We start from the raw sequence: 21221 nt of genomic DNA on the forward strand, positions 1-21221 counted from the left end.
GTAATGCAAAATGGATTAATCCGTTCCAGACTTTTAAAAACAACCCTGAAAACAGCAATTTAATATGAATTTTACTATCTAATGAGACCATTGATCCATAAAATGAAAGCAATAAATAATGTACTGCAGTCACATAATCAATCAATCAATCAGTAGCTGAACTGGGTTCCACACAGCCACAAAAAAAGCCAACAAAACACAAAATAAATAGCAAAAACAGAGACCTCAGCATAACATTCAAAACAGAAGTGTGGCACTCAAATCAGAAGCATAACAATCAAAACGGAGCACGCTCGGCTTCCAAAATAAAGTTCACAAACTGGAACATTTACTTCCAGGTTTGCAGTGTTTGGGTTCTAAGTTGTTTGAGTATCATGGTGTTTGAGAACCAAGGTACCACTGTATGGCAGAGACTCTCATAGTTTAAGAAATATGGTTTATTCACCTATTTACACCTTCAGTCTGTATGGTGTCCAGATCTTACAGCATGGTCATTTCAAGAGGGACTTGTCCCCCACTGTAGTGCAGCCCTGGAATCCAAGACATCTCTCCCAGTCAACCATCAGCCATCCCACCCTTTTCTCTTCCTCCCAGATCACCTTGCTAAAACCTCTCCTTTCCTCACCCCAAGTTACCCTGGCAAGCTTCCAACCCCCCAGTCTCTGTTCACCCTCAGGCCAAGGGGAAGGAGTTTTCTTGCATTGCCAATGGCTCTCGATGGCCCTGTATTGTTTCTTAATGGCCCTAGCTTGGTCAGGTCGTTTTGCATAGGCTAGCCAGGAAATTCTTGTGCAGCTGGTATTTCTCCCATCTCATCCCAAATAATCAAAATCCTACCATTTATTAAATTCTAGGGCTTAGGTGGATCCCCCCAAATCTATTACAAAACAAACAAAAGGTATTCCAACAGACCATAGCAGAGCAAGGTTGAGGAGAAGGAGGGCCATTCAGACAACTCTTCTGAGGAACCAGCTCCATCAGGCCCCTCCTTCTACCGTCACCTAGCAGCATCTATTCCATGATGCTGCTGCAGAGGAAGCAGGAATGAAGAGTGAAGTAAGCCTACTCCAATAATTTACCTGAGAAACCAGCTCCACCAGACTTGTCCCACTATCAGCTGTCACCTAACGGTTGCAATTCCATCAGGCTTCAGCAGAGGGAGAAGGGAGGGAGAGAAGGAAAGCCCAGTGCAAAGACACCATCAGTATTATCACCTAGAGCAATTTAACAATCAGTTCCTCTTTCCAAGGAACTCTGGGAATCATAGCTACAGCCTCCATAATTCTTTGTGGAGGTTCTACACAGCCCTTGTGACTAGTAGGCATTGATAGCTTTCTTATCCACCATGAAATGTCTAATCCTCTTTTAAAGCTGTCCAGATTGGTACCTGTTGCTACCTCTTGTGGGAGCAAATTGAACCACGTTTTTCTCATGTTGAAATTAATGGAGTCTTGTTCATAAATTTCAGTGGGTCTACTCTGAGCCTTATGAGGAATGGTTGAAGGAGCTGGGTATATTTAGCAAGGAAAAGAGGAGACTGAGAGGAAATATGGCTTCAAGTTACAAGAAAGGAGATTCCTGACTAAACTGTTAGAATTCAGGCTCGGTCAGAGGTATGTGCCTATCTGTCGAGGCACCGGCTGAATTCCTTTGACCTCCCTCCGGCGACTCCCGGCAGGAAAAACACACGAGGTCCGTTCCGGCGATTTTCCTCAGGCTGTGAGAAAAACACACCAACTGCTTCTCCTCCTCCCTGCTCCTGCATATCCCCAGGGAGGGGAATCAGACTCAGACAGAAATGTATCTACATTGCTTTTATTCCTGTCTTTAGCAGTCATCCAGTAAAAGATGTCTGCTCTCTTCAACAAACAGAGAGAAACTCCAAACTCCACCCATGTACATCCTATACAGGTCATAAGACACACACTGAGCTCACATCCTGTGCTCAATAAGGAGAATGGACTGCCCCTTTGTTTCCATGGCAACAGTCACATACATCCTGTCTGGCTTTGCAGCCACAAGCAGCTGACTGAGCTGCTAGAGCCTTTGCTTGCTGCAGCATTGCTGCTTTAGAATAACATAAACGTCAGGAATAACTTTATGGCGGTAAGAGTTGTTCCAAAGTAGAACAGACTCCCTTGAAAGGTAGTGGACTTTCCTTCATTGGAGGTTTTAAAGCAGAGCTTCGATGGCCATCTGTCATAGATACTATAGTTGGGATTCCTGCATTGCTGGGGGTTGAACCTGATTACTTTTAGGATTTCTTCCAACTCTACAATTCTATGACTAAAATGTAGTTTAAAAAAGGTAAAGGACCCCTGACAGTTAAGTCCAGTCATGAACAACTCTGGTGTTGCAACGCTCATCTCGCTTTACTGGCTGAGGGAGCCGATGTTTGTTCGCAGACAGCTTCCAGGTCATGTGGCCAGCATGACTAAGCCGCTTCTGGCAAACCAGAGCAGCGCATGGAAACGCTGTTTACCTTCCCGCCGGAGCGCTACCTATTTATCTACTTGCACTTTGACGTGCTTTCAAACTGCTATGTTGGCAGGAGCTGGGATTGAGCAATGGGAGCTCAGCCCATCATGGGGATTCGAACTGCCGACCTTCCGATCAGCAAGCCTAGGCTCAGTGGTTTAGACCACAGCGCCACCTGCGTCCCAAAGTGTAGTTTAATGCCACCCATAATTTGAAAAGATTCTGAGTGAAGAAGTACCTTCATTGGATGGCCCTGAGTCATAGCATTAAGAAAGAAGCAGAAAAAACCTGTCTACCTATTGTCTCCACCCTGTGGCCTTTAGCTCTAGACATGTCTAATGTGTTTATTTTGGGTGTGCGTAAGCAATCCTTGTTTCTCACCTGCCCTACTCCAGGTGATTCCACTCAAACTGTAGGCCATTCAAAGGGGAAATTTGACCCAGTCAGATATGCTGAGATTTAGGACTCTGTCTGCACTTCCTCTTGTCCTGAGCCTAGAAAGCATGGGTCTGAGCTTTTCTCCATATGCCCCATGCTTTTGAGGCATGGGCCAAGTGCTTCTACCTTTACCCCACTGCTTTTCCCCAGTAAACCCACACTTTAGCACTAAATCAGAACATACAGCCTGTCAGCTTCGCCTTTGAACCGGTGCCAACAACTGGGCTCAACCTCTTCAGCCCCGACTGGGAAAGCACTTCCACTGCAGGAGAGCAGGTCTAAGTGCAATGGACTCACAGCTTTGAGCTGTGAGCACCAAAGTCAACAGAGCACAGCAGAGTATGAACTACACAAACGACGCATAACTTCTTTATTCTGTAAACAGCTACTGCAAACTAAAATAAACTAAAGACTAACGACTATCGGAGGCTACTGTGCTGCATGAGTGTTACAGTTGCTTAAGCAGTCATCTTATCTCTACACAGATAACACTCAGACTTTTTAGCAGAGTCAGGCTGGAGCGGAAGAAGCGATGAGCAGATTCCGCCCCCTCCTTTCTGAAAACATTGTCAGTAGATTCTTGCAGTGGGAGGGGTGAAATATCCACACAGCCATCTGCGGAAAACCTGATTGGTGTTTGTCTTGATTCAGCGCTAAATCACTGGTTTTCCAGGGTGAAAGTGGTAAGGCAAATGGAAATGTGGAAGAGCCTCAACTTGCCCAAGGGCAAGAGATGATATACCAGTTATGGGGATCCATCTTCAAAGGGCCAGTTTTTAGTCTGGTTAACCTTCTGGGGGGCCACATGTCAGAGGTGCGCAGGACCAGAGAGAAAAATGGGCAGAATAACAAATGTAAATTTTACATTTATATTTTAGATCCTTTTTACACACACACACACTGCACTCACTGTCCTCTCTATCCCCCATCCAGACCAGAAAGTAGTATTATCAGAATTCCATGAAACATCCCATGCAGGACAAAACACTCAAGGAGACTGCAAAGAGGAGTTGGTGAGGTTGAGGTCTGGAAGGAAGTGTGGGAGTTTATGTTTTTCTAGAATGCATCTCAGGAAATTGGAATCATAAAGGTATCTAAGTATCAGGTGACAGAGACAGATAACTAGGGATGGATGATGGATGGATGATCTGTGTGGCCCAAAAAGGTTTGGGGTTTTTTCAAAATAAGAAGCAAACACAACATTTCTTTTTCTTTCAAATGCAGAAGCTTTAATGGAGTGCGTGAAAACATTTGCCTGGTGAGCAAATGTCAAAGGGAACAAAAATAAAATATTTTACTCTGAAAGCAAAGGAATCCAAAGGCAGACATGGGTTTAACAGGACAGTTGAGGCATCAATAAAACTTGGGCATCCTTCACAATAGTTAAACATACAGAAAACCAAAGAAGGAAATAACATTTCATGTCATTGAAATTCCCATTTGGATTACATTAATCAAGGTCAAGAGAAAACGTCTAAGCAGCAGATCTACAATCTAGCATAGAGATGGACACAAGCACCAGGAATGCTGAGCAGCCACAGATCCAGTTGACAGTGTTGTGGATTGAGGGGGCTCAGCACTGATGACACCCAGGCCCATCATATCATCATCAGCCATGAATCCATATTGTAATTTTTCAGGTACCATTTTTAAAAATTATATCCTGTTCCTGTGACTTTGAGCTTAACAGGGAGAACCGCACACCTTGGCAACGGACACTCGGCGGGAAGGTTGGCACAGACCCAAGCGGCCGTATGAGCTTCCGCCGGAGCCCCCACCGCAGGCGGTGTATCCCCCCACTTTAACTGGCTCGCAAGTGGCGGCAAGAATTGCTCCTGGCATTACCACACACATTGGAGGCGGCTGGATGACTACTTCACATGGTGGTAACTGATTGACGCAGCCAACATTGGCTCCAGATGTTATACCGAGGCTACTCGATGACACTCCGCCCCCGTAGGATGACAAGCCCCCACAGGGTGAACACAGTGAGCCCACACCACCGACCGGGTAGCTGACACAAGATGGGGCACAGGATGAGACGCAGCAGGGCTGGCAAGACATCTTGGAGTGATGGAGCTGGGTCTGAAATGACAAGTTGCAGGCAAGAGTTAGTGGAAGAAATCAGTTGAGGTAGGGGATGCTGAAGTCCACCCTTGGAGACTTGTGCAACAATGAGGGACGTTGAAGCAGAGGGGAGAGGCCATGGTAAAAGGGAAATTACAGAGGCTAGTGCTTTGTGGAAGAGCTGGTACCTGCCTTTGTGGATGAGATGCTCTGTATTAGGAGTGACCAATGTGGTGTCCTCTAGATGTTGTTGGCATGCAACTCCCAAGAGCCCCAGCTAATGTTGCCAAAGTCTCAGAATGATCTGAGTTGAAGTCCACGATGTTTAGTGGACACTGCATTGGGTACCTCTGCTCTTGACTCTCATTAGGTATCTCTTACCAAAGACACCTTACAAATGGCATAGAATGGTGCAATATCTAAGGTATGTAGGGTGCAGGAAAGAAAAAAGTTGACCACAGCAAATAATCAAATAATAAAGAGGGACAGGCCATAGCTCAATGGTAGAGCATCTTCCTTGCACAAAGGAGTTCACAAGTTCAATCCCTGGCATGTCCTGGTAGGGCTGGGAGAGTCTCCTGCCTGAAAACCTGGAGAGCTACTGTCCATCCCTGTTTACAGTGCTGACCAAGATGGACCAAAATCCTAAATCAGTTGAAGGCAGCTTCCTAATCACTAGAAAGAAATACCTACAAAGGGTGTGGGGGTGCCATTGTGGGAAAATTAAAAAGGATATCCACCTGCCCTGTGTTACAGTCAAGAAAGGAATTTGGAGCAGAGGTTCAAAGCCCCCTCAGCTGTATTAGTGCACTGAGTGAATGGGTGTCCCCTGCCTAAAATGTAGGTTTGGCTTCCTGAATTTTGAAACTAAATAATACATGGTAGCATCTTAAAGGGCTATTCAGTCCAGAGTCTAAAATCATCTAACTGGTTCATTTGGATGCTCCTGCACAGCAGGCCTGAATGTTAAGTCCATCAACAGAATGCACATTTCTCAGGGCCTCCCCAAACCTGGAGTTTGCCATGGAGGACATGTCAGATTATTGCACAGGAACATCAGAGGCTGCTTCAACTGAGTTAGACCCATAATCTATCTCAGAGTTTCTCAAACTTGGGTATCCAGATGTTTTTGGACTGCAACTCCCATCATCCCTGGCTAGCAGGACTTGATGGAAAGTGTAGTCCAAAACAGGGTTTCCACGTATCCGGAATTTCCCTGACATAGCCATTATTCAGCCCCTGTAAACAGTATCCGGGCGATTTTAATTAAAAATAGCTCCAAAACTCATGTTTTGTTTTCTTTTCGAAAGAAAAGCTCAACAGTGTTGCCAAAAGCAGCTCAACAGCTTTTCTGTCCATATTTTCACTTTTTAAACTATGGCAACCTTAGTCCAAAAGCAGATAGAAACCTGAGTTTGGGAAACCTTGGTCTATCTAGTTTAAGATTATCCACACTGAGTGGCAGCGGATCTCAAAGTTTTTGGAAAGGGTGGCACAAAATAGAGGGGGAAAACAAGAGCACAGTTAGAGCAGACTTACCTAGTCGCTGAAGCGTCAGGAGGAGTTGAAAGGTGCTAGTGAAAGACTGAAGAGTTGTGATAGCTTTTATACTGTTGTGTGTGGATCAGACCTGCTGTATCAGATAGCCTCCTATTGCCCAAGGGAAGATTTTAGCTAATTTGACTTTAGTCATGAATGTCCACACATGCCTTATGGCAGCTAATCTGATGAATATGTTTAAACATGCAGTCCTCTTTCATTTGAGAAAATTACAGGCCTCAATGGGGCTATCTACTACTTCCTACAAAACTGGGTTGCCTCTTCCACCATGCATTTCTGGAGGTTAACGTCCTCAGTGTCCAGGTCCCTTGAGCAACATCTTGCTATCCAGGGCCAACAACTTGTGGGCAGGGATGCCAGCTTGAATAAAATATTATGGGGGGCATAATAAAATACAGTCATACCTTGGGATAAATACGCTTCAGGTTGAGCGCTTTCGGGTTGCGCTCTGTGGTGACCAGGAAGTAACGGAGCACGTTACTTCTGAGTTTCACCGCTCGCGCATGTGCAGACGGTCAAAATGACGTCACGCGCATGTGCGGAAGCTGCAAAACGCAACCTGCGCAGACGCACTGTCGCATCTTATGTTATGTTCAGGATGCAAACGGGGCTCCAGAACGGATCCCGTTCGCATCCCGAGGTACCACTGTATTATGGGAATCGTAACTGTGCATATATGGTCTACAAGGCATTGAGACTGAAGGATTTAAGTTAGTCCCACCACCGCTGCTGCCACCACCCTCCTGCACCTTACATTTACTGCATCATCATACCACATGAAACAATCATGGCTTCCCCTAAAGGATCCTGGGAGCCTCAGTTTCTTAAACATGCTGAGTGTTGCTAGGAGATTCCCATACCCTCCAACATTTCTCCAACGAAAACAGGGACACCCCATTCCATAATGATAATCTGACTATTTATACATCACACATCTTACTGGGTTGCCACAGCTACTCTGGACTGCTTCCAACATACATAAAAACATAATGAAACATTAAGCATTAAAAAAAAAAACCCTTCCCTATACAGGATTGCCTTCAGACAGCTCGTAGGTCGGATAACTCCATACCCCCCAACATTTCTCCAATGAAAAATACGGACATCATAAGGAAAAGTGGGACATTCTGGGATCCATCAGAAGCAGGGACAGCTTCTCTAAAACAGGGTCATCCCTGGAAAATAGGGACACTTGGAGGGTCTGGGTTCCCTTATTCCCTTCCCAGGCCTACAATCTCCAGAGTTCACTGGCAAGAGGGATTGCTTGTTAAACTACTCTGAGAATTTGTAGTTCTGGGAGGGGCACAGGGTCTCCTAATTACTCTCATCTTCCTTAACAAACTGCAGCTCCCAGAATTCTTTGGGGGGGGGGAGCCATGACTGTTTAAAGTGGCGTCCAAGTATGGTAAACATTTGGTGTGGATGTCACCTCAAGATATAATAGGTTGCTCTGTTCATATTGATGCTCTGTAGGGATGCGGGTGACGCTGTGGTCTAAACCACTGAGCCTCTGCCGAATCAACCCTGGTGATCAATGGGGCGACAGATGTCGCAGTCAGATCGCCCTTTATACAAAGATGTATAAAACACCACAAAAGATTTGCTGGAGATGTAAAGAAAAGGAAGGGACCTTTTACCATATGTGGTGGGAATGTAAAATTGTAAAAAATTATTGGGAAATGATTTATAACGAATTGAAAAAAAATGTTTAAAATAACATTTGTAAAGAAATCAAAAGCTTTTCTGTTGGGTGTTTTAGGACAAGATATGAAGAAAGAATTGAGAACCCTGTTTATGTATGTGACAACAGCAGCAAGAATTTTAATAGCAGAAAACTGGAAGACGGGAGAAATACCATCCAAAGAACAATGGCATGAAAAGTTGACGGAATATGCAGAATTAGCAAAATTGATAGACAAACTGCATAACTTTTGAAAAGAATGGGAACCTTTTGTAACATATTTGCAGAAACAATGTAAAAGTATGGATTCTTTGGCAGGATTTAAATAAACATATATAATGTAATTAGAGAGAACAAGAAAGATAACAATGTGATAATATACTACTATATATAAGCAGCAGAATGCAGCAAGTGCTTTAACAAACCAGAAACGGAAATGGAGGGAAACCAAGGGGGAGAGGACCCCTGACCATTAGGTCCATTCGTGGCCGTCTCTGGGGTTGTGGCGCTCATCTCGCTTTATTGGCCGAGGGAGCTGGCATACATATTCCGGGTCATGTGGCCAGTATGACTAAGCCGCTTCTGGTGAACCAGAACAGTGCACGGAAACGCCGTTTACCTTCCCGCCAGAGTGGTACCTATTTATCTACTTGCACTTCATGCTTTCGAACTGCTAGGTTGGCAGGAGCAGGGACCGAGCAACGGGAGCTCACCCCGCCGCGGGGATTCGAACTGCCGACCTTCCAATTGGCAAGTCCTAGGCTCTGTGGTTTAACCCACAGCACCACCCCCGAAGGGGGAGAGGAGAATTTACAAAATGATTGTTTGGTTAAGTTGAATGTTTGATATATGTATGAAAACTAATAAAAACTGATTTTTTAAAAAACAAAAACCACTGAGCCTCTTGGGTACCACTGCGGCGGGAAGGTAGAAGACGTTTCCATGCACTCTGGTTTCCATCATGGTGTCCCGTTGAGCCAGAAGCGGTTTAGTCATGCTGGCCAAATGACCTGACCAGCTGTCTGTGGACAAACGCCGGCTCCCTTGACCTGAAAGCAAGATGAGCGCCGCAACCCCATAGTTGCCTGTGACTGGACTTTTTTACCTATTGATGCTCTGCCTCTCCTGCCCACCCCTGAGATTTTTTTCTCTCTCCATCCTTTATGGAATGAAGGACCCCAATACAGAGGTGAACCATGGAGCCCTAATGACGAAGCATGTCTTACACAGCTAACTATAACACACACAAAAACCAGCTGCCTCTTGGTTGCTTTGATCTAACTCTCTGAGAGAGGGAATGCCTTTGGCTATCTATAAGCAGATGGCACTGAGCACAGGGTACTACTTACATTCTATTACTGCAATTTTAATCATCGCCCTGGCAGGATAACTGAAAGGTGTGGTTTCATAATAAAACTCTTCTCAAGCATATATATTTTTATATAATGCGGCTTACACCTGCCAACAAGAAAGGATCAATTAATAAACTTAAACTACCAGGAGCAGATGCTAATGATTATTATTTTTTTCGGCCGAATATTGTAAAGGAACTACAGTGGCAAAGATGCTTTAAGCTCTTGGGTGTGGTGCTAATCTTAGCCCGACCACCTGTTCTTAGTTCTAAAGCAACAAGGGAGAAATCCAAAGGAATCTGAGCTTCCGAGAAGCTGCCACTCCTAGAAGACACTCCTACAAGTTTTACAGGATTTTTTTAGTCAGCAAACAATATTAGAAATCTTAGGGAAGGACGTTCTTGCACGAATAAGATACAGAAAGGAAATTAGGAATGGGACAGTCCCCCAACCCCTGACCATTCCTTCCCCCTGCCCCTAAATAAAGTTTAAATTTCTTTAAAATTCAAAATGTATGTGGAATATTATAAATATTTTTTCAGTCTGTGGATCTGGGTGGCACTGTGGTCTAAACCACTCAGCTTCTTGGGCTTTCTGATCAGAAGGTCGGCGGTTCGAATCCCCGCAACAGAGTGAGCTCCTGTTGCTCTGTCCCAGCTCCTGCCAACCATTCCCCTATGAGATACATTTGTTAGAAGTTGGAGAGATTTTATTGATTATAAGTTGGTGAGAAGAGCACATTTCTGGATTTTGTAGCAAAGCAGTGTTCTTCCTTCTTTGAATTGTAATGAAAATAACAGATACATGATTGTTAAACATATTTTAAAATGACTTGATTAAAGGAATGATGCCACAGAAGACAGAATTAGGATTCAAGGTGACCTTGGCAGGATTGAGAACTGGGTCAAAACTAAGCAAATAAATTTCGACATGGACAGATGTAAGCTTCAACACATAAACAGGAATAACTAGATACATGAATATAAGATAGGGGACACCTGGCTTACTAGTCATAGATGTGAAAAGGATCTAGGAGTCTTAATAGACCACCAGATTAACAAAAGTCAAGAGTGTGATGCTAATGAGTGATGAGCTAATGCTATTCTAGGCTGCATCAACAGAAGTCTAGCATTGAGATCATTCCTTTACACTTGTTTGCCTTGACTAGCATTTTCTATTTGCAGACCATTCATGCAGTTTGGAGTTAGCCATGGTCATTGATTTCAATAGGTCTCCTCTGATTCTGAGTCTACTTCTTCTTCTCAGTCTGTCTCAGGATATAATGGAAGAGTGCGTCTTTGGGGGTGAAGTCAAAACCACTGTAGAGTTACAGTGCCTTGTGTGACTGTAGAAACCAATATGGGAGATACATGTTTTGTGGCAGCTGGGGCAGATGAAGGCGTCTGGTTGTGCTGATGCTTGTGTACCATGGTGTTTTTTTTCTTTCTGCGCTTCTCCAGCTGGTCATTCCTCCTCCAAGTACACACTGAATCAAGCAGACGTTGGCAGGTCAGCGGTTTATGAGTTAGGTATAACTCACTGGATGCATTTTTTTAAAATGGGTGCAAATTTAGTTCCCATTGTCCTCATAAAGGAGAATGGAAGCTAAGGGGCTTCCGGTGTGTTATGGGTTCAGGAAACATAGACAATGAACACAAACCACCACCTTAAACAACAACAACAACAACAACAACACAACAACAACAAATTAATGAAAGACACATCAGTGTTGATCTGACTGGAGTAGAATTAGCTTCAGCCAAGGACTATAATATCTGAAATGAGAGGGTGCAAAAGGTTATAATATAGTTACCCTATAATAATATGAGGAGACCCTATAATATGCTTGCAGCCTTAGAAAATAACATAGGCCAATGTAGCTTTGATATGTGCAGCAAAGGTAATACTCAGATATGATTCAGACATGACTTCCTTTTTCTAAGAAAGTGTATAAAAGCACATGGCACAGGACACCGATCTCATCAGACTCAAGCACCTTCTCTCTGTCTTTTGTTACTGCTCTTGGTAAGTACTTTTCATTCATTCTAATTCTGTATGTGTGGGTGAAATAATGAAATCACTAGCCACGATGGCTATTCTCTGCCCCCATGGTTGGAAGCTGAATGCTTCTGAATGCCAGTCGCTGAGATCCTCAGGAGGGGAGAGTTGCTCTCATGCTCTGGTTCTGCTTTTGGGTTTTCCTGAAGATGCATCTAGCTAGTTGGTGATTGTGAGAACAGGAAGTTGGGCCATTTGCTGACCCAGCAGGTTTTTCTTACGTTTCTAAATATCAGATTTTGGGTCGAGTGGTGTGAGCCACATCCTAGTAAGGGGTGGAGGAATCTGTTCATTTTGGTTTCCTCTCAGATTCTCTCTCTCTCTCTTTCTCTTTCTCTCTCTCTCTCTCTCCCCCTGACCTTCCCAGTACCTTTAGTTCCTCGCAGTTTCATACAACTGGCCTGACCTAGCAGGCCTCTCTTATGTCCATTCGTGTTTTGTTTCAGAATGTAAAAATTAGGTAAAATTGCCTTTATTTGTAAACTGAAACAAATTTCTTTCTCCATCCCTCACTAAGAGTAGTTCTGGTTCTGCATACCCTCCAAAATTTCTTCTATGAAAATAGGGACATCCAGTGCTTTCTTTCTGTAAAAAATAGGTGCCAGTGCTCACCATGAAGTTGTTACAGTAAGAGCCACAATTTTTAACAAGTGAGAGAAAGAGAGATAGATGTGCCTGGGGGGGGGGGAGCACTGAGGACATCTATTACCATAATAATAATAATAATAATTTTACTGTCTAAATCCTACTTGTCTGACTGGTTTGCCCCAGCCCCTCTAGGAGGAAACCAATATATACAAAAACAGAATAAAACATTAAACATTTTGAGAAAACGTCCCGATACAGGGATGCCTTCAGATGCCTTTGTCTTGGGGGGGGGGGGTAATATAACTCCATAGCTTCCAAGATTTCTCAGATGAAAATAGGAACATCCTAAGGAAAAGTGGGACATCAGAAACAAGGATGGTTTCTGTACATCCGGGACTGTCTCCGGAAAATAGGGACACCTGCATGGTCTGCACATGTTTGCAGGCTGAGTGACACAAAACAGGAAGAGGAAAGGGTATGGTTGACTCACATCCACAAAGGTGGGTACCAGCTCTTGGTCCATCTTGGTCAGCACTGTGAAAAGGGATGGACAGTAACTCTCCAGGTTTTCAGGCAGGAGTCTCTCCCAGCCCTACCAGGACATGCCAGAGATTGAACTTGTGACCTCGTTTGTGCAAGGAAGATGCTCTACCATTGAGCTACGGCCTGTCCCTCTTTATTATCTGATTATTTGCTGTGGTCAACTTTTTTCTTTCCTGCACCCTACATACCTTAGATATTGCATCATTCTATGCCATTTGTAAAGTGTTTTTTGCAAGAGATAGAGTCAAGAGCAGAGGTACCCAATGCAGTGTCCACTAAACATCGTGGACTTCAACTCAGATCATTCTGAGACTTTGGCAACATTAGCTGGGGCTGGTGGGAGTTGCATGCCAACAACATCTAGAGGACACCACATGGGTCACTCCTAATACAGAGCATCTCTTTTTTTAAAATAATTTTTTATTAAGATTTTAAAGGTTACAGAAAAAAAAGGAAAAGAATACACACACACACACACACACACACACACACATAACAATCAAAGAAGAAAAAGAAAAAACAATACATATAGAAAAACATCATCAAAAAACAGAAAAGAGAAATAAGAAATAAGAAACAAGTCAAACCTTTAAATCACTTACTTACATTCACTTATTTTCTTGACCTCCTCACGTCTCCCATTTTTGTATTCTAATTCAGTTAGATATTCCAGCAAATCCTTCCAACTTTGATTTTATCCTAATAGTTTATCTTAATATACTATAATTTTACATTCTCTCTTTCACCAATTCATTTTTACTTAAACCTTTATATCTTTTCTGCTAAAACCACATAATTTTTTTCCCAACATCTTTCTAACATTCCTTAATTTTACAATATTTCTGAAGATAAACTTTAAATTTCTTCTACTCTTCTTCCACTGACTCTTCTCCTTGGTCTTGGATTCTGCCAGTCATCTCAGCCAGTTCCATATAGTCCATCATCTTCATCTGCCATTCTTCCCGAGTGGGTAGATCTTGTGTTTTCCAATACTTTGTGATGAGTATTCTTGCTGCTGTTGTGGCGTACATAAAAAAAAGTTCTGTCCTCCTTTCGCACCAATTGGCCGACCATGCCCAAGAGAAAGGCCTCTGGTTTCTTCTGGAAGGTATCTTTAAATACCTTTTTCATTTCATTATAGATCATCTCCCAAAAAGTCTTAATTTTTGGGCATGTCCACCAAAGGTGAAAGAATGTACCTTCAATCTCTTTACATTTCCAACATTTATTATCGGGCAAATGATAAATTTTTGCAAGCTTGACTGGTGTCAAGTACCACCTGTAAATCATTTTCATTATATTCTCTCTTAAGGCATTACATGCCGTAAACTTCATACCTGTGGTCCATAACTTTTCCCAGTCAGCCATCATAATGTTATGTCCAACATCTTGTGCCCATTTAATCATAACAGATTTAACCATTTCATCCTGTGTATTCCATTTCAACAGCAGGTTATACATTCTTGACAAATTCTTAGTTTTAGGATCTAACAATTCTGTTTCCAATTTTGATTTTTCCACCTGAAAGCCAATTTTCTTATCCAAATTATTAGCCTCCCTTATTTGATAATAATGAAGCCAATCTCGTACTTTGTTTTTTAGTTTTTCAAAACTCTGCAGTTTTAATCTATCTCCTTCTTGTTCCAAAATTTCCCAATATTTCGGCCAATTTGCCTCCATATTGGGTTTTTCCAGAGCCTTAGCTTCCATTGGTGACAACCACCTTGGAGTTTTATTTTCAAGCAAGTCCTTATATCTTATCCAAACATTAAACAGTGCTTTCCTGACAATATGGTTTTTAAACGCTTTATGTGCTTTGACCTTATCATACTACCACAAATATGCATGCCACCCAAATGCATTATGGAAACCTTCTAAGTCCAAAATGTCCGTGTTTTCAAGAAGCAGCCATTCTCTCAGCCAGCAAAAGGTGGCTGATTCATAGTAAAGCTTCAGGTCTGGCAGGGCAAATCCCCCTCTTTCTTTAGCATCGGTTAAAATCTCAAATTTTATTCGAGGCTTCTTGCCCTGCCAGACAAATCTAGAAATATCTCTCTGCCACTTCTTGAAACAGTCCACCTTGTCCAAAATTTGCAATGTTTGAAACAAATACAACATCCTTGGCAATACATTCATCTTTATCACAGCAATTCGGCCTAGCAATGATAACTTCAAATTTGACCATATTTCTAAATCCTTTTTCACTTCCATCCAACATTTTTCATAGTTATCTTTAAATAAATTCACATTCTTAGCAGTCATATTAACCCCCAGGTATTTCACTTTCTTAACCAATGTTAATCCTGTCTCCTTCTGAAACCTCTCTTTCTCAATCACTGTTAAGTTCTTCTCTAACACCTTAGTTTTCAGCTTATTCAACTTAAATCCCGCAACCTGACCAAATTCTTGAATTAACTGCAATACTCTTTTAGTACTGGATTCTGGCTCCTGTAATGTCAAGACTAAATCATCAGCGAATGCTTTCAATTTATACTGTTTGGCTCCGACTTGTATACCTTTAACCAATTGGTCCCTTCTAATCATATTGGGCAAAACCTCCAGGACCGAAATAAAAAGCAATGGGGAGATTGGGCAACCCTGTCGTGTTCCTTTCTCTATCTTAAATTCTTCTGTGACTACCTTATTCACAATTAATTTAGCTTTTTGTTCTGAGTAGATTGCACCTATACCGTTTTCAAAACCTTGGCCTACCCCCATTCCCTGTAAGTTTTTCTTCATAAAGCTCCAAGAGATGTTGTCAAAGGCTTTCTCCGCGTCCACAAATATCAAAACTGCTTTGGTATTAATATTCACTTGTAATTTTTCTAAAATATCAATTATATTCCTTGTATTATCTGACAAGTATCTCCCCGGGAGAAAGCCCGCCTGATCTTTATGGATTTCTTCTACCAGTACCTTTTTTAATCTTTTAGCCATAATTTCAGCAAAAAGTTTGTAATCCACACTGAGCAAAGAAATGGGGTGGTAGTTCTTAAGTTGTGTCTTCTCATACTCTATTTTCGGTATAAGAGTAATATAGGCTTCTTTCCACGACTGTGGTGCCTTTTCCCCCTCCAATATTTCATTGCAAACTTCCTTCAAAGGCTGTACTAGCCATTCTTTCAAAGATCTATAATATCTTGAAGTCAAGCCATCCGGCCCTGGAGATTTGCCCAATTTCATGTTCTGAATAGCTCCTTCCACCCCCTGATCTGTTATTTTATAGTTCAACATTAACTTATTCTCTTGAGAGATTTTTTGTAGTCCATTTGTTTTGAGAAATCGGTCAATGTCCGTTTCTTTCTGAATCTCCTGTGTATATAACTGTTTAAAATACTTCTGAAAGCATTTCCTGATCTCCTCAGCATTCTGTATATTCTTTCCCTGCACTTCCAAGTTGGTAATCGTGTTAAATTTTTGTCTTTTTTTCATTTGCCAAGCCAGCAGTTTCCCACATTTATTAGCCAATTCAAATGTATTTTGTCTCATCTGTTTAATCTTCCATTCTATTTCCTGATTCATCAATTTCATATATTGTACTTGATATAACTTTATCTCTTTCAGAATCTCCTGTGATTTTGGTTTTCCTCTCAGTCTTTTCTCTCCATCCTTTATTTTCTCCAAAATTTTGTCCTTTTCTCATTTTGAGTTCTCTTCCTAATTGCATTCTGTTGTATCAGAAATCCTCTCATAACTGCTTTACTTGCGTCCCAAATGACTCTTTTTTCAACAGTGGTGCTCATATTTATCTCAAAATAATCTCTCAAGTTTTGGGGGGCCTTTTTAGTCACTTCTTCATTCCTAAACAATGAGTCATTCATCCTCCATCAAAAGGAACCAATTGGTGTTAGTTTCATTTCCATCTTCACCGCATTATGGTCGGAGCAGGTTTTGGGACAAATTTCCACTTTTCTAGTCTTCGGGGCCAGCCCCCTAGTTACCCAAATTTGGTCAATTCTTGTCCATGTCATTTTGGCTTCAGAGAAGAAGGTTCCTTCTCTTCCCAAGGGATTCTTAGTTCTCCAAATGTCAACAAGGTCCATATTGTCAGCCATATCAAAAAACGTCTTTGGTAATCTGCCATCTTTTGTTACCACCTGTCTCTGGGCCTTATCCATATTTGTAGACACCACTCCATTCATATCTCCCATCAAGATCATATTATAATCCAGATAATCCATCAAAGTTTCATGCAACTTCTTGAAAAATTCCGATTTCCCCTCATTTGGTGCATAGATGCCTACTATCAAAAACTTCTCTCCTTGTGATTGAATTTCAATTGCAACAAATCTTCCTTGGTCATTTTTAAATAGGAATTTCGGTGACAGGCTCTCCTTTACATAAAGTACTACTCCTCTTTTCTTGACTTTATCTGATGAAATAAATTCATGTCCTAATCTTTTGTTACTCAAAATCTTCCGATGTAGCCTCGTCACATGTGTTTCTTGTAGACAAATCAAATCCAATTGTTCTTTTTTTAATAAATGAAAGACTCTCCGCCTTTTTTCTGGGGAGTTCAGTCCATTCACATTCCAGCTACTTGCAGTGTCATGATGTAATTACTCTGCTTTTCCTCCACCAGCACCCAGTACTTTATCTATGTCTGTTGGTGGTGTTGATTTCCCTCTTTTTGGTGGACTTCTGTCCAAAGCTTCTGGCTGTTTTCCAAGTTCTTTCTGCAGATCTTCTTCGTGATTTCCCCAAAACTTATCTTTCTCCTCAACTGATCTTATTTTTATCTTTCTTCCTTTGTAGCTAAAGGATAGGCCTTGGGGGAATTCCCACCTGAAAATGATTTTGTTCCTTCTCAGAAGGGCAACCAAATCTCCAAAGTTGGATATAAGATCCAAAAGATGTTTTGGTATGTCTTTAAAAATTTCCACTCTTGATTGCAGAATTATCAGAGGATTCTGAATATGCAGACCCAAGATTTTGTCTCTCTCTTCTTTTGATCGGAGGGTGATCAGACAATCCCTTATTTTGATCTTCTTTCCTCCTTTTCCTAGTCTGAAGGCCCTCACAAATTTAAATTCTTCTTGTTTCAATTCCGGCTTCCAAAACTCTGTAAATTCCTGTGTCAAAAAGTCTATCAAGGTGCCCTCCTCCAATTCGGGTACAGCTCTAATTCTTAAATTCGTCTGTTTTTCCTTAAGTTCCAACATAGACAGCGTCAATTTATTGTCTTGAATTTGTTTCTGTAGGTCTGGAACCTTCTCTGTTTCCAATTGTGTTAACTTAAATTCCACAACAGCAGCCTTTTCCTGCTTCAAAGTGGATTCCTGCAACAATTTCTGGATAGATTCTGTATTACTGTTAACCTTTTGTTCCAAACTGTTTAAAGTTTCTGTATTTAAATCAATTTTAGTAGTTGCAGTATTGACTTTCTTGTTTGTCTCCTCGACCCTCTTATTTGTCTCTTCAACCCTCGTACTGAGTTGCACCAAGGTTTCATTAATCTTGGCCAGTGCGTTTGCTAAGGCATCTTCTGAAGACATTCCACTAGGCTTAGGTTGTGTTGGTACAGTCAAAGATGTAGTAGTAAGGCCGGCAGCTGATTGCCTTCGCTGCCCCAAGATCTTCCCAGACCTTGTTGATCTGTCTGGGGGTGGCAAATCTACTTTTTCTTTCCCATCTGCCATAACACTTAAACAATAGAAGAGCCAAGGTCAATCTCAAATACACAGTCTGTTTACCAGTGGAAATTTCCCCTTGTAGCAATTTCTAAAAGTCCCTCTAGGGGGAAACAGTTGCAATAGTCCAAAAAAGAACAAAAAAAACCCCCAGTCCTTTAAAACTCCAACCGAGAAAAATAAACAGTTCTAATTTTTGTTACTTTTTTTTACTTTCCAATTACTTTCTCTCCTTTTTTCAAACAAAGTAAAATAAATGGTCACAATGTATCTCTCTTACTGTCAGCAAACCTTCTATTGCCGCAGTTCAGAAAACGTCAGTCTTTGTCTACCGGCAGACCGTTCCCAAGTTTGAGCCGTGGATTTTAAGCTCTTTCCCTCTCTCTTGCAGGAATACACAGGCCAAAACGTCCCCCTTCCTTCCCTGCTTCCTAGGAAGGAGGTTCGGAATTTTATGGAGTTAGAAATCAGTCCTTTCCAGGTGAAGTTCCAAAGCTTTAGCTTAAAGCCTCTTTGCTTTGATCTATTTACAAAAGCGGAAGGCGGACTTCCTGTTTAGACCTCCCCGCTTCGGTATCCAATTATGTCTTTTTTTCCTTCTTTTTAAATAAATCCAATTCCCCCTACTCACGGGTAGTTGCTTACTATAGTCGAATTGTCCCAGGAAAAAAGTCAGCGCTCTCCAGCAACGGCTATGCAGCTTCGCTCCGTGAAAGAAGCAGTTGACTCACAGCACCGCGCCACTCGCCCCGCTCCACTCCGAAACCCGTAAACGAGTTTCCTTGCGAATTGGGGGGGGCGCAAAGGGTGCCCGCAGAGCCCCACGTTCACAGGCTTCACCCGCCTGTGTTTTCTGTAGGGTCCCCGCTTCGCCGTAGCGGTGTAGACCTGATTTCCATGGCGCTGGTCCCTCCAAATCAGAGGGAGTCCGCCATTAGCTGATGGCGCTAACATGGAAGTCTAATACACAGCATCTCATCCACAAAGCTCTTCCACAAAGCACTAGCCTCTGTAATTTTCCTTTTACCATGGCCTCTCCCCTCTGGTTCAACGTCCCTCATTGTTGCACAAGTCTCCAAGGGTGGACTTCAGCATCCCCTTCCTCAACTGATTTCTTCCACTAACTCTTGCCTGTCACTTGTCATTTCAGACCCAGCTTCATCACTCCAAGATGTCTTGCCAGCCCTGCTGCGTCTCATCCTGTGCCCCATCTTGTGTCAGCTACCCGGTCGGTGGTGTGGGCTCATTGTGTTCACCCTGTGGGGGCTTGTCATCCTACGGGGGCGGAGTGTCATCGAGTAGCCTCGGTATAACATCTGGAGCCAATGTTGGCTGCGTCAATCAGTTACCACCATCTGAAATGCTCATCCAGCCGTCTCCCATATGTGTGGTAATCCCAGGAGCAATCCTTGCCGCCACTTGCGAGCCAGTTAAAGTGGGGGGATACACCGCCTGCGTTGGGGGCTCCGGCGGAAGCTCATACAGCCGTTTGGGTCTGTGTCAACCCCGTGGAATTGCCAAGGTGTGCGGTTCTCCCTGTTAAGATCAAAGTCAATCTCCACAACAACAGAAGAATTTGGAAAAGAAAATGGTACCTGGAAACTCCTAATACGACTTCATGGCTGCTGCTGATGTCATAGGCCTGGGTGTCATCAGTGCTGAGCCCCCTCAATCCACAACTCTGACAACTGGATCTGTTGTTGCTCAGCATTCCTGATGCTTGTGTCCATCTCTATGCTAGATTGTAGATCTGCTGCTTTGACTTTTCAGCTTTTCCTCCTGCGCTTGACTTTACTTAACTCAAAGTACAAAACAAAAAACTGCAAAGGCATTGAGTAATATCTCCTTCTTTGTTTCTCTGTATGTTCAACTATTCTGAAGGATGCCCAAGTTTTTTGATGCCTCAACGGTCCTGCTAAACTCATGCCAATCACTTTGTGCTGTTATCTTTCAGAGTAAAATATTTTTGTTCCCTTTGACATTTGCTCACCAGGCAAGTGTTTCCACACGTTGCTTTTTTCATTCATTAAAGCTTACCTGCCTGCATTTGAAAGAGAGAAAAACTCTATTGTGTTAGCTTCTCATTGGGTTTTGGGGAGGAGGACCTTTTTTAGGTCTGCGCTGAATACCCATCTCATTCAGTAGCTGATGGATGCCCCAGAGAAACTGCTGGGCAAGGTGTATGACCATCAACTATCCCTATCTGTGTCTGTCACCCAATACTTAAACGTATGCTTCTCTATGTATGTGTAGCTTCTAATTTTCTTAGATATAGTATAGGGGAAAGAAATTCAAGTGTAATGATCAAACATGACCCTCTGGACTTCTCTTTATGGCCCATGAGACTCTTCCCATGTCATACAGGCTCCCAAACCTAGCCCCTCACCAGCTGTGCTTTGTAGGCTCCTTGGGTGCTTAGGCCTGTGTGGAGTGTTCCATTAATTCTCACGATATGACTTACTTGCCAGCCTGGGAGAGATAAAGAATGCTACATATATAGTATGTGTAACAATCTATGTAACAATGTATGATTGTTATCTATGTGGAGATTAGATGGTTGAGTGAGAACTGTAACACTCATTCAAGCCAGTAGCACTTCAGTTTTAGCTTGCAGTAGCTAATAGAAATGAAAGAAGTTATGCTTCACAGCTTTCTTCCGTCTTGTTTATACTCTGTTGAGTTTGGTGCTCACAACTCACAGTTGTGGGTCCAGTTCACTTAGACGTTTTATCTATGTAGAGATTAGACGGCTGAGTGAGAGCTGTAACACTCATTCAAGCCAGTAGCGGTTCAGATTTACTCCAGTCACCTAGCCCAGTTTGGGCT

General features: G+C 42.5%; 1 protein-coding gene and 2 long non-coding RNA genes across 3 annotated transcripts in view; 1 reads left to right on the forward strand and 2 right to left on the reverse strand.

Moving 5' to 3' along the window:
* The window catches only part of LOC309330044 (uncharacterized protein), a 97432-nt gene that overhangs the window by 59381 nt on the left and 16830 nt on the right, over positions 1 to 21221 (reverse strand). The gene's annotated exons all lie outside the window — the stretch shown is intronic.
* Positions 4119 to 6555, reverse strand: LOC309329784. The gene is made up of 2 exons (XR_014151221.1): positions 6523 to 6555; positions 4119 to 5001 (listed from the first exon to the last, which is right to left on the reverse strand). It is a non-coding gene; the product is annotated as an uncharacterized lncRNA (long non-coding RNA).
* LOC309330838 lies at positions 11277 to 20458 on the forward strand. The gene is made up of 2 exons (XR_014151614.1): positions 11277 to 11601; positions 19546 to 20458. It is a non-coding gene; the product is annotated as an uncharacterized lncRNA (long non-coding RNA).

The sequence above is a fragment of the Podarcis erhardii genome (genome assembly GCF_964252035.2).
Source record: "Podarcis erhardii genome assembly, chromosome: 15".
Taxonomy (NCBI): Eukaryota; Metazoa; Chordata; class Lepidosauria; order Squamata; family Lacertidae; genus Podarcis; species Podarcis erhardii.